Source organism: Sorex fumeus, unplaced genomic scaffold (assembly GCF_029834395.1).
Source record: "Sorex fumeus unplaced genomic scaffold, SorFum_2.1 ptg000035l, whole genome shotgun sequence".
In the NCBI taxonomy this organism is placed as follows: Eukaryota; Metazoa; Chordata; class Mammalia; order Eulipotyphla; family Soricidae; genus Sorex; species Sorex fumeus.
In genome coordinates this window covers 11458538-11469836 of record NW_026606092.1, presented here as the reverse complement: position 1 = coordinate 11469836, position 11299 = coordinate 11458538, and the positions used below count along the sequence as shown (strand labels likewise).

General features: G+C 35.7%; 1 non-coding gene and 1 pseudogene across 1 annotated transcript; both read right to left on the bottom strand.

Moving 5' to 3' along the window:
- Positions 1–6491: 6491 nt before the first annotated feature.
- On the bottom strand, positions 6492–6600 carry LOC130027065 (U6 spliceosomal RNA). The gene has a single exon (XR_008793003.1). It is a non-coding gene; the product is annotated as a U6 spliceosomal RNA (small nuclear RNA).
- A 4033-nt stretch (positions 6601–10633) lies between these two features.
- On the bottom strand, positions 10634–11226 carry LOC130026841 (40S ribosomal protein S3a-like; annotated as a pseudogene).
- Between the last annotated feature and the right edge of the window lie 73 nt (positions 11227–11299).

Sequence of the window (11299 nt, the reverse complement as noted above, 5' to 3'; positions counted from 1 at the left end):
AATGTGTTTCTAGTGGTTGAGCTAACCTAGAGAAGTTTCCATCTAAGAGGGTAACATGGTTCCCATGGGATATGTAGTTGGAGAATAATTCACGGCCATGTTAGCAGCCCTGGCTCCGGAAAGGGTCCCTGGCGCTGGGTGCTGGACGGTATCTGTTTGTATGAGGAGAGAATGCCAGGAGTAGTTCAGCTTTGTTTCTGTGTGATGTGCCTTAGTTCCCGTCCCGCGAAGATCAAGGGTGAAAACCGGATGTTCTCGGGGATCAAGCTAGCTCTGCATGCCCAGAAAGGGTCCCTGGTGCTGGGCACCGGGCGGTACCTATTTGAATGAGGAGAGAATGCCGGAGTGGTTCAGCTTTGTTTCCGTGGGATGTGCTTCAGTTCCCGTCCTGCCGATAAACATTTTTAATGCCTAATTTCCATCTTTTATTTTTATTATTGTCTCCTCCATTACTACCTTCTCTTTATTGTTGTTATGAATACTGGGATTTTCACATATGTTTGGCCATGGTGCTTGCATGCTTATTGAAGTTAGCATTTTTTAAAACTATGGTGCTTGCTACGGGTTGGACTTTGTTTTGTTTTGGGGTCCCGTCTAACTATGCTCAGTTTTTACTCCTGTCTCTGTGCTTAGAATTCCTTCTGATGGTGTTTGGGGGACCACTTCGCATGCTAGGGATTGAGCTTGGATCAATCACGCTCAAGACAATCACCCTACTTGCTATATTAGCCCTCTAGCCTTCTGGGGCTTGCACTGTTAGTTGAGGTACACAGGTTATGATAATGGTGCCCACCAGGGCAACTGCATGCTCAGACATGTGCTTTCCAGAGGTCACATTTACTAGCTGTGGCATTCATACATCTTTTTAGCATGGTGCTCAAATTCACTTGGCTTAGATACATCGTTGACCATCTTTATATTTTCTTTGTCAAGTGTCTGTTCAGATCTTTTGCCTATTTTCCACCCATTGGTTATTTTGTGATTGAGATGTATGGGCTCCTTATATATAAAACCCTGTCAGTGCATGATGTACAAATACTTTCTCCCACTCAGTAGAATATCTTTTTGTTTAATGATAATTCCTTCTCTGTGTGCAGAAAGCTAATTGGTTTAATGCAAATCTATTCATTTATTTATTTTTCCTTTTGGTTCCCTTGCTGTTGGAGTTGCACCCCCAAAGCCAACTCTAAGGTCAGTGTCATAGAAACCTATAGTTTTAATATATAAAACTATATGTTATATTTATATTAAAACTTGTAGTTTTAATATAAGTTATAATAACTTATGGTATTGGTTGTCATACCAGTATCCATTTTGAATGACTTTATTTTCTCTATGGCATTAGATAGTGCTCCAGTTTTATTCTTTTACATGTGGTTATTCTGTTTTTCCAGCAATATTTTGGAAGAGACTTTGTTTCCTCTATTGCTTGCTCTTGGCTATGACTGCTTTGTGATAAATGACTGTCCATAGATGTGTGGATTTGTTTCAGAAGTCTAAATTCTAGTGCATTGATTTGTGGTTATTCAGGGTCTTTAGTGGTTCTATACAAATTTTAGTTTATGTTTGTTCCATTCCCTTGAAGAATGCTGTTGGAATTTTGATAGGGATTGCATTGAATCTGCACATTACTTTGGGTTAGAAGTTCAGACTTTGAAAACAAAGAGGAAGTATTGAGAAAGGAGGATTACTTTTTAGTGTATTTTGTATTTAAAGTAAATAATACAGGAAGATATAATGGAAGGAACATTTAATTAGGGAGCCTAACTTATAATTTGTCTTCTATTTTTGCACTGTTCTAGTCTGTTGACTTTTTATTAATTTATAACTAAAAATTTTATTTTTTGGTTCCCTTAGAATTTTTTAGATTGTAAGTATCCTTTTAAATGCACACCATAATATATTGTATTACAATGACAAAAAAAAGCTATCTGAAGCACTTGATTTACTATTCAGAAGAGATGAGTTCAATTTTTCTTGATATTTAATAGTATTCTTGTCAACTACTTAGAATAAAGTGGCATGCTTCTTTGCTCACTTACAAGGGCACTTCAAAGAAGATATAATTTAGAAGAGTTTGACTGGTTATTTAGTAAGGGTAGTGGAACATACAGTTACTTCCAAGAACTATATCATTTTATCATGGACTGTTTAATGTTTGCATTATACAAAATAACCATCACTGTATCTTGCAGAAATAATAGTGCAGTGCATAGTCACAGTTTGAAACATTGTGGCCGTCAGTCAAATACCTGGGATCTCTTAAAACATTATTGCTGATTTTAGGCAAAAACCTGTTTTGATAAGAAAATTACACCTCGAGGAACTATCTTTTATTATAGATATTTCTTAAAATGAAATTCATCTTTGTTGTTCTGACTGGGTTAAAAAGATTCCAACTATAAACATCATTCTAATATTTGACACTCTAGGTTTATTTTTTTCTGGCTTTTCAAAATCATATTTTTTATGCTTGGCATCCATTCTTTACTCTGTGCTCTGGAGCATCAAATTATGTCTGTACATTTCACAGATCTTTGTGAAAGTGCAATGATTAATGCGAACAATAATCAATTAAGAACTAATTTATTACACTCCATTAAACCAGTGATCTATTGACACTCAAAAAATGTGAACATAAAGTATAATTTAATGATTAAAATGGTACAGTGAATTAAATTTATCATGGCATGTTAGCTCATTGAAAGAGTTGACATAGATGATTGCTTTTGTGCAACAAAAGGGGAGGAGTGTCTTTAAATGAATTTTCGCTAAGGGGGAAATAAGAATTTTTAAAAATTAATACTAACAAGTTAATAACAGAATCTAGAACCATTAATCAGTTTAGCAAAATCGAAACAGGAGAAAAACTGTTGCAGTGTATATTGTAAAAACAGTATAGAAAACAGTAACAACTATTTGTGACATAGGTATTTGTGACATACCTATTATGTATGTTATATTAAGTACTAAAAGTCCAAATAATTAAGACACAGAAAAGCGACTTTTAAGACGAAATTTCTGGAGTAGGACAGGTAACACAAAGGGACAAGTGCATGAATGCCTTGCCCAGTATATGACCGAAAAACAAAAACAGCAAAGAAACCTTTTTATTTCAATTACTGGAGTATTCTTAATTTTCAGATTATTAAAACAAAGAACTTTTTAAAAAACTAACTCAGACCCTGCTGTTAGCACAAACATTGCCTTCCTCCTTGCTCATTTCTTAAAACACATACATACATAGACACACACACACACACACACACACACATACCTATTTAAAGGCTATTACAATGATTTGTAGCTATAGTTTTTTTTTTCATAAATGTGAGTTGGATCTTGTCTCAAATGCTTTCTTAGCATCATTTGATATGATTAAATACCTTTCATTTTTTCTTTTATTGAGATGATAAATTTGTTTATTGAATTGTATATATTAAACTATTCTTGCACCCCTGGGATTACTCCTGCTAGGTCATGGTATATGATCTTTCTTATGTATTGTTGGGTTTGGTTTGCTAGTATTTTGTTTATAATCTTTGAATCTATATTTACCAGGGATATAGGTCTATGATTTTTTTTAAAGTGGTGTCTCTGCATTAGGTATCAGGTTATTGTTTGCCTTGAGAAAACTGTTGGGGAGGGGTCCTGTTCCTTTGACTTTATGGGAGAGCATAAAAAAAATTAAAAGTAAAGTGTTTTTTTTTTAAGATTTGAAAGAATTCAGTTAGTGAACTCATCTGGACCTTAGCTTCTGCTTTTTCGGTGACTTCTGATGATTTTTAACTGCGTGTGTATGTGCGTGCGTGCGTGCGTGCGTGTGTGTGTGTGTGTGTGTGTGTGTGTGTGTGTACAGGGGCAGGAGGGTGATGGGGCTATACCTGGCAGTGTTCAAGGCCTGCTCCTGTCTCTGTACTCAGGAATCACTCCTGGAAGTGCTTGAATTTCACATGGGGAGTCAGGAATCAAATAGGTTGACTGTGAGCAAGGCAAGCACTCTATCTACTAGACAAGCACACAATCCACTGTACTATTTCTCTTTCCTGCCCTGGGAGTCTTGGAAGTTTAGGAGTTAAAAAGTTTATCTATTTCTTTGAGGTTTTCTAATTTCACTCCATAGAAAATTTCATAATAATCCTGGGTGGTACTTTGAATCTCTGAACCATCTGTTGATCTGTTGTGGTATCTCCCTTTCATTTATGTTCGGCTTATTAAGGACTTCTCTCTTTTGAATTCACCTAAATGTTCGTCAAGTTTGTTTATTGTTTAAAGAACTAGCTTTTGGTTTCATCAATTTTTTTGGATATTTTTTAAAAGTTCCCGTTTTATTGATTTCTGCTCTAAGTTTTATTATTTCCTTCCTTTTGCTTGTTCTGGGTATCCTTTGTCATTTTTTAGCTGCCAAAGCTGTACAATGAGCAATTCCTTGTTCCCTAATGAACACTTGCGTTGTTACGAACTTCATTCTTAACAATTGCTTTTGCTGTGTTCCTTATGATCTTGAAGCTCATGTTTTCATTCTCATTTGCTTCAGGAATTTTTTGCTTTCTGATTTCCTCCTTGACTTACTGCTTGTTCAGTGATTCCTGAGTGCAAAACCAGGAGTTTTCCCTAAACACCAATGGGTATGACCACACACAAACAAACAAATCATTTATTCCTATCCTATCAATAATTATACAGTGGAAGGTTATAAACCTTTTTTTGAGACTCAAAAATCAGGGTGTTCTGATTATGTGGTGTAATATGGATAAGAATTGGAAAATACTTAGAGATCAAAAACAGAGTCCGAGTACTTCTTTCTCTTATTTATAAGTGTCACGACAATGATCTTGTCTGCAATGAAATCAAGAGGTGTTTAATTTTATATATAAGTTACTGCTTATTTGTATTATAATTTTCAGGATAAAAATTTACATGATACGAGAATGATGAAGGGGGTGTGAGGGTATTATAATACTACATTGACTTTTCAAATTTCTTGTTTGCAATTGTATTTTACACTTGAATTAAGTTGACAAGCAAAAAAAAAGTGGTAAATACCAAAATTTATTTATTTATTTTATTGAATCACCCTGAGGTACACAGTTTATTATTTATTTATTTTTTTAAATTTATTTTTTGTTTTAATGAATCATCGTGAGATACATTTACAGACTTACAGACTTTAATGATTCCATTTCAGTCAATGTTCAAGTACCCACCCTCCACTAGTGCCCATTCTCCACCTTCAATGTTCCCAGTATCCCTCCCCCACCCCACCATTCCCACCTCCTGCCTCTGTGGCAGGCACAATCCCTCCTACTCTCCCTGTCCTTTTGGGTGTTATGGTTTGCAATACAGGTAACAAGCAGCCATCATGTTTGGTCCATAGTCTACTTTCAACATGATCTACTATCCCGAGTGATCCCTCCAACCATCATTTGTTTAGTGCTCCTCTCTCCATCCCAGCTACCTTTACCCCAGTACATGAGATTGGCTATCAAGCTGTGGTGCAGTCCCTCTGACTCTTATTTTATCTGTCCTTAGGTGTTAGTCTCCTATTATGTTACTTTATATTCCTCAAATGAGTGCAGTACTTCTATATAAGTCCTCTTCCTGACTTATTTCACTTAGTGGAATACTCTCCATGTTGATCCACTTATATGCAAATTTTATGACTTCATTTTTTTTCTAACAGCTGCATGGTATTCCATTGTGTAGATATACCAAAGTTTCTTTAACCAGTCATCTGCTCTAGGACACTTGGTTTTTTTCCATATTCTAGCTATTATAAATAGTGCTGCAAAAACATACAAGGGTGCACAGTTTAAAAAGCTGCTTATGACTGGGTTTCAGTCATACAATGTTCCAACACTCATCCCTTTACCAACGTACATTTCCACCACCAATGTCCCCAGTTTTCCCTACAAATTTAGGTAAAGGTAAAGGTAAAGGCCCTCCCGTTGATCATCGATTTGCTCGAGCGGGCCCAGTAACGTCTCCATTGGAGACTTTGTTGTTACTGTGTTTGGCATATTGAATACGTCACGGGGAGCTTGCCAGGCTCTGCCGTGTGGGCGAGATACTCGCGGTAGCTTGCCGGGCTCTCCGAGAGGGGCGGAGGAATCGAACTCAGGTCGGCCATGTTGCTGTGTGCAAGGCAAACACCCTACCGCTGTGCTATCGCTCCAGCCCTACAAATTTACTTTATTTATATTTTCTTGTTTCTGATATTACTTATTTTTTTTATTGAGTCACGGTGAAATACACCATTACAAAGATGTTTATAGTTGGATTTAAGTCATACAATGTTCCAACAACCATCCCTTCACCAGTGTAAATTTCCCACCATCATTGTCCCCAGTTACCTCCCTTTCCCTTCCCCCACCCCAAGCCACCAGCCTCTCTCTATGGCAGACACTTTCCTTCTCTCTCTCTCTCTCTCTCTCTTGCTCTTGCTCTCTCTCCTTTTGAACATTATGGGTTGCAATACAGGTACTGAGAGGAAAATTATGGAACCCTTCATGAATTTGCATGTCATCCTCTTGTGGGGAGAGCATGCTAATCTTCTCTGTATTGCTCCAATTTTAGTATTTGTGTGGCTGAAGTGAGCACCAAAGTTTATATTAAAGGCACATTGGAGATTCTAAGGGGAAAGAAAATTTTAAAAAGAAGGTAACTGTAATTTTGAAACAAAAATACAATTTCATAATAATTTACATATTTTGTGTAGTCTTACAAACTCTACAATGCTTGCTATATTTTGCCTTTCTATACCACTTGATATACTTCAAGTGGGCATTGGGAGGGGGAGAGGGGGGTATATTGGGGTTCTTGGTGGGGAAAAATGAGTACTGGTGAAGGGAGAGGTATTTAATCATTATATGACCTAGACTTAAACCTGAAAGCTTAGTAACTTTTCCCACAGTGATTCAATAAATAAATATAAGACAAAAAATAAATAAAGGTATGGAAAAAAAGTAAGGTGGAGTTCATGCCCAATTCAATCAGCTAATCAGTGGCTGAATAAATAGAAGTACTCCTACATTAAAAAATATATAAAGCTGGGGCTTGAGCAATAGCACAGTGGGTAGGGCGTTTGCCTTGCACGCTCCCGACCCGGGTTCGATTCCAAGCATCCCATATGGTCCCCCAAGCACTGCCAGGAGTAATCCCTGAGTTCAGAGCCAGGAGTAACCCCTGTGCATTGCCGGGTGTGACCCAAAAAGCAAATATATATATATATATGTATATATATATATATATATATATATATATAAAGTTTGGTTTTACAGGTTGCACATTTGGTTTTACAGGGTGCACATACCTTGTTTTACAGGGTATCATAGCTATGGCTTCCATTTGCAAAATATGCACTCGAACCTTTTAAGTAATCTCCCTGTCCACAAAAGGGTATTATTTTAAAGAATTTAAGAGGCTATTATTTTAAGTAATCTCCGTGGCCACAAGAGAATATTCCATGTGAAAAAAGTCAAAGCTTGATGCTTGGTGTATACAATATTGGTAAGGTAAAGATTTCTCAGGATGGAGTTTTGCATCTTCCTCCCAGAGCTTAGCTCATCACTATCAATATTGATTTTCCAACAGAAACTTGCTTTTTTTTTAACTGAAATTCATCCAACATCCTCCACACACTCCCATTTCCTTCTTCATAATTTGATGCAATTTATCACACCTTTTCCTTCACCTCATGGTTTGCATTTGATTTTCTTTTATTTTGTAGTTCCACTGTAGACTTCACATTCTCAGTGTATGTTCAAGTTCCCAGAGATTTTAAACAGTTAACTGCTTAGGTCAGATGTTTTGCCACTTTCCAATGAGGTGTGACCCAAGGGAGGGTTGGCAGGTGGGTGATATAATAAAGAATACTAGTTTTCATGTAGAAGAAAAATCCATAGCTAATTTCTTCAATTTCTCCAGCAGGAACCACACACGGGGCAGTTTCCTTGAAAGAGATGGCTGACTAGATTATGGTAGCAAATCACAGAATCTAGAGGTTGTAAGGAGGAGCTAAATTACCATCTGCTTTACACTGCACCAGTACAAACATTCTGAGAACATTTTTGCTTCAAATTGATACCAAAAGAAAACAAAACTTTGAGAGCAATTAATATCAATCAGTGTAGGTTCTTGTCTCCTAACCTACCCTGAAGGGATGATTTCTTGTATCATAAAATTATCTATTTTGAGAGTCTTCCTAAGAATACTGTTTCATTTAACCACAGAGGCAAAGGAAGAGAGGCTTTGCAACTTCCACAGTGCTCCTTAGTTACCATATGCTGTGTGATTTTCTTTCTCATCAACAGGCATTTGAAGACTGATCTATGATAATTAAATGTAGATTAAAATGTGACAAGATTTAATATAGACCTCTTTGCTTCCAAAGAAGCTATAATTAGTGAAAATTGCATTTTAGATTCTTTTTTAAAAAGCTATGGACTGCCATTTAAAAAGTTCAAATAACTCTTATTATTCAGTTTTTGAAGAGAAATTTCTCAGACATTGAAATGTTGGCAATTTATGCATGAATGAATAATAAACATTTATTAAAATATATCTGATTCTATTAAAGTTATGCTATTACAATGTTAAAATTATAATTAATTTTCTTTCATATAGTTGAGTGGAGAAAGGCAATTTATGGAAATTATTAGATGAATCAGCTACCTTGCTTCAACTTAGGATATTAAAAATATTTAGAGGATTTTTCAACTTATTAGGATAAAAATAGATAATACTCAACAGTTAAGTATTTGGTTCCTTAAACTTTCATCATCCTCAAAAAATAGTGTGCTTGTTTGTTTTAACTTCTGTGGTAATAAGAATTTGATATGAAATCTTCTAAAGTGCTTTCTGTTTTCTTTTTTAGCAAGCATTCTGTGCTCCCTATGAAACAGATATATAGTAAAAATCAGTCATAAATCTGTAATAAATCCCAAACCACCTTTATTCATCATAGGATAGAAATTATATCTAATAAAAATAAATCATTAGTAAAATGAAAATTTATCTTTTGAATTTTCTTGTTGACAACATTATCAAATTTGCATATGGAAAATGCCATTTAAAGTTTTAAAATGCTTCCTGTACATTGTTTTATATAATACACTGGATATTTTTTAAATTGTTTCTTGGGGCTGGTGAGATAGTACAGCAAATAAGATGGTGCTTACCTTGCATGCAGCAGATGGAGGATTAGTCCCCAGCACTGCACATGATCCCTGAGTCCCACCAGTAGTAATCCCTGAGAACAGCCATATGTGGCCCAGTGCTCAACCCCAGGCCCATTGTTTCCTTTGCTCAATATTAGCTTTTTAGATGCATGTAACTGGTGATAAGTAGCTATAGTTTATTCTCACTCTAGTATGACACTTCATGATTTATCTGATTTTCTTTAATCTTTTAAATTTTTTTGGCTGGGAGGCAAATCTGGCTTTGCTCAGGGCTTACTCCTGGTTCTATGCTCAGGGATCACTACTGGCCAGCTCGGGAGACCATATGGGATGCCAGAGATCAAACCTGGGTCAGCTGCATGGAAGGCAAGTGCCCTGCTCACGGTACTACCTCTCCAAGCCTTTAATTCATCTGATTTTACATCGCTTTCCACTTTTTGCAACTATAACCAGTTTTGTAATATTTTTTTGGACAGTATATATTAAAGTCCCCTTTGGCATGCTAACTTTGTCGTAAATCAAGGGCTTAAATTTAGATGGACCTGTTAATTCAGTTTCTTGATTCTGTGGATTGGTCTGTTTTTCTTTACATAAATAGTATAGTTCCTTGTTCTATCTGCAGAATATCTTGACATCTCATGGGTCAGCATTCATCTACATCTTCAAATGTATTTTAGTTATTCTTAGTCCTTCATCTTTCCATTTAAGGTTTTTTCTTTATCTTTTTCTCAAAGTTCATGAAAATCTGTGTTTACATTGGATCTGATATATATCTGCACATTAATTTAGGTTTGTTCTCACAAGTTTGAAAATTACCTTCATGGGGTTTGAAATTTTTTTAAAATTAAATTTATTACAAACTACTATTTTTTTGAAGTGTATGAAATAAGCAAATAATTCTTGACAATTTACTGTTTGTTACTGATATGGAAACATTGATGTTTATATATTGATTTTATTTTGTTATATTTTGTTTTGGGACCACACTGATGATATGCAGGGGTTATTCTTGTCTCTGCACTTAGGAATCATCCCTGGTGGTACTGGTATGCTGGGATATCATATGAGACATTGAGGATCCAACCCTGGTTGACTGTGTGTAAGGCAATAGCCCAACCTGCTTTATTATCTTCAACCCCTATTGATCTTGGCTCTAAACAAAAATTTGTCAACATGCCCCCCCACTTTTTTTTTTTTACAAAATCCATACACTTTTAGATGAATAGCTATAAGATGATTTTGCTTTTTGTTTTCTCCATTTTCTTCCCCAAATTTGTATATTTATATACAAATATATCAGACTTGCTGGTGATATATTTATATATGTATATACATATATACAAAAATGTATACAAAAATAAAAGATTTATATTTTTTCTTACCTTATATATTTATTTATTAAACCACCACAAATAGCGCTTTTTTATTTGTTACCAATGAATGTCTGAATAATTTTAAACAGATTCTTGCACTAGTGGTTGATATCCATTAACCAGTTCAATTGTAGCACCTGTCCCAGTAGCTTTTTCATGAAGCTGCACAAGTTTCCCCGTTTCAAATTTAGGCTTCTTCAGCATTTTTACTGTTCTAACAAAGACATGGTGCAGTGGGTAAGTAGACAGGCATGTCTCAAGCTTTTTCTCTTTCCCAATGCTGTCTGGAATCAATTTATTGACCACCTCTTGAGTCATGATTTCCATCCTCTTCTTCCAGAAGACTTGCTGATGCTAAGTATCCTAAGTCTTCAGAATCTGACAATTGTGTTTCTTTGTGAAAACAGCACACAATAGACAAAACAAATGACCATTGGTAGTCTTGACATCAATGAGAGCTTCAATCATGGTCTGGCATTTTTTGACCATGGAGCACATTTTGTCACGGGTCGGCCATGGAAGTTGGTCAGGCAGTTTTTGCCCTGATCATCCTCTATAATCAGCTTGAATTTTCTAAATGCAGACTTTCTGAAAATCAACAAGGCACACTTTGATTATATTACCCTTGAGAACTTGGATGAAGTTTTGGTTTTTTGTGTTCTACTGACAAGCATTTTCCCAACAAGTCTTTTTTAAATTTTTTTAATTTTTATTAGTGAAACACCATGAGGTACAGTTGTAGACTTA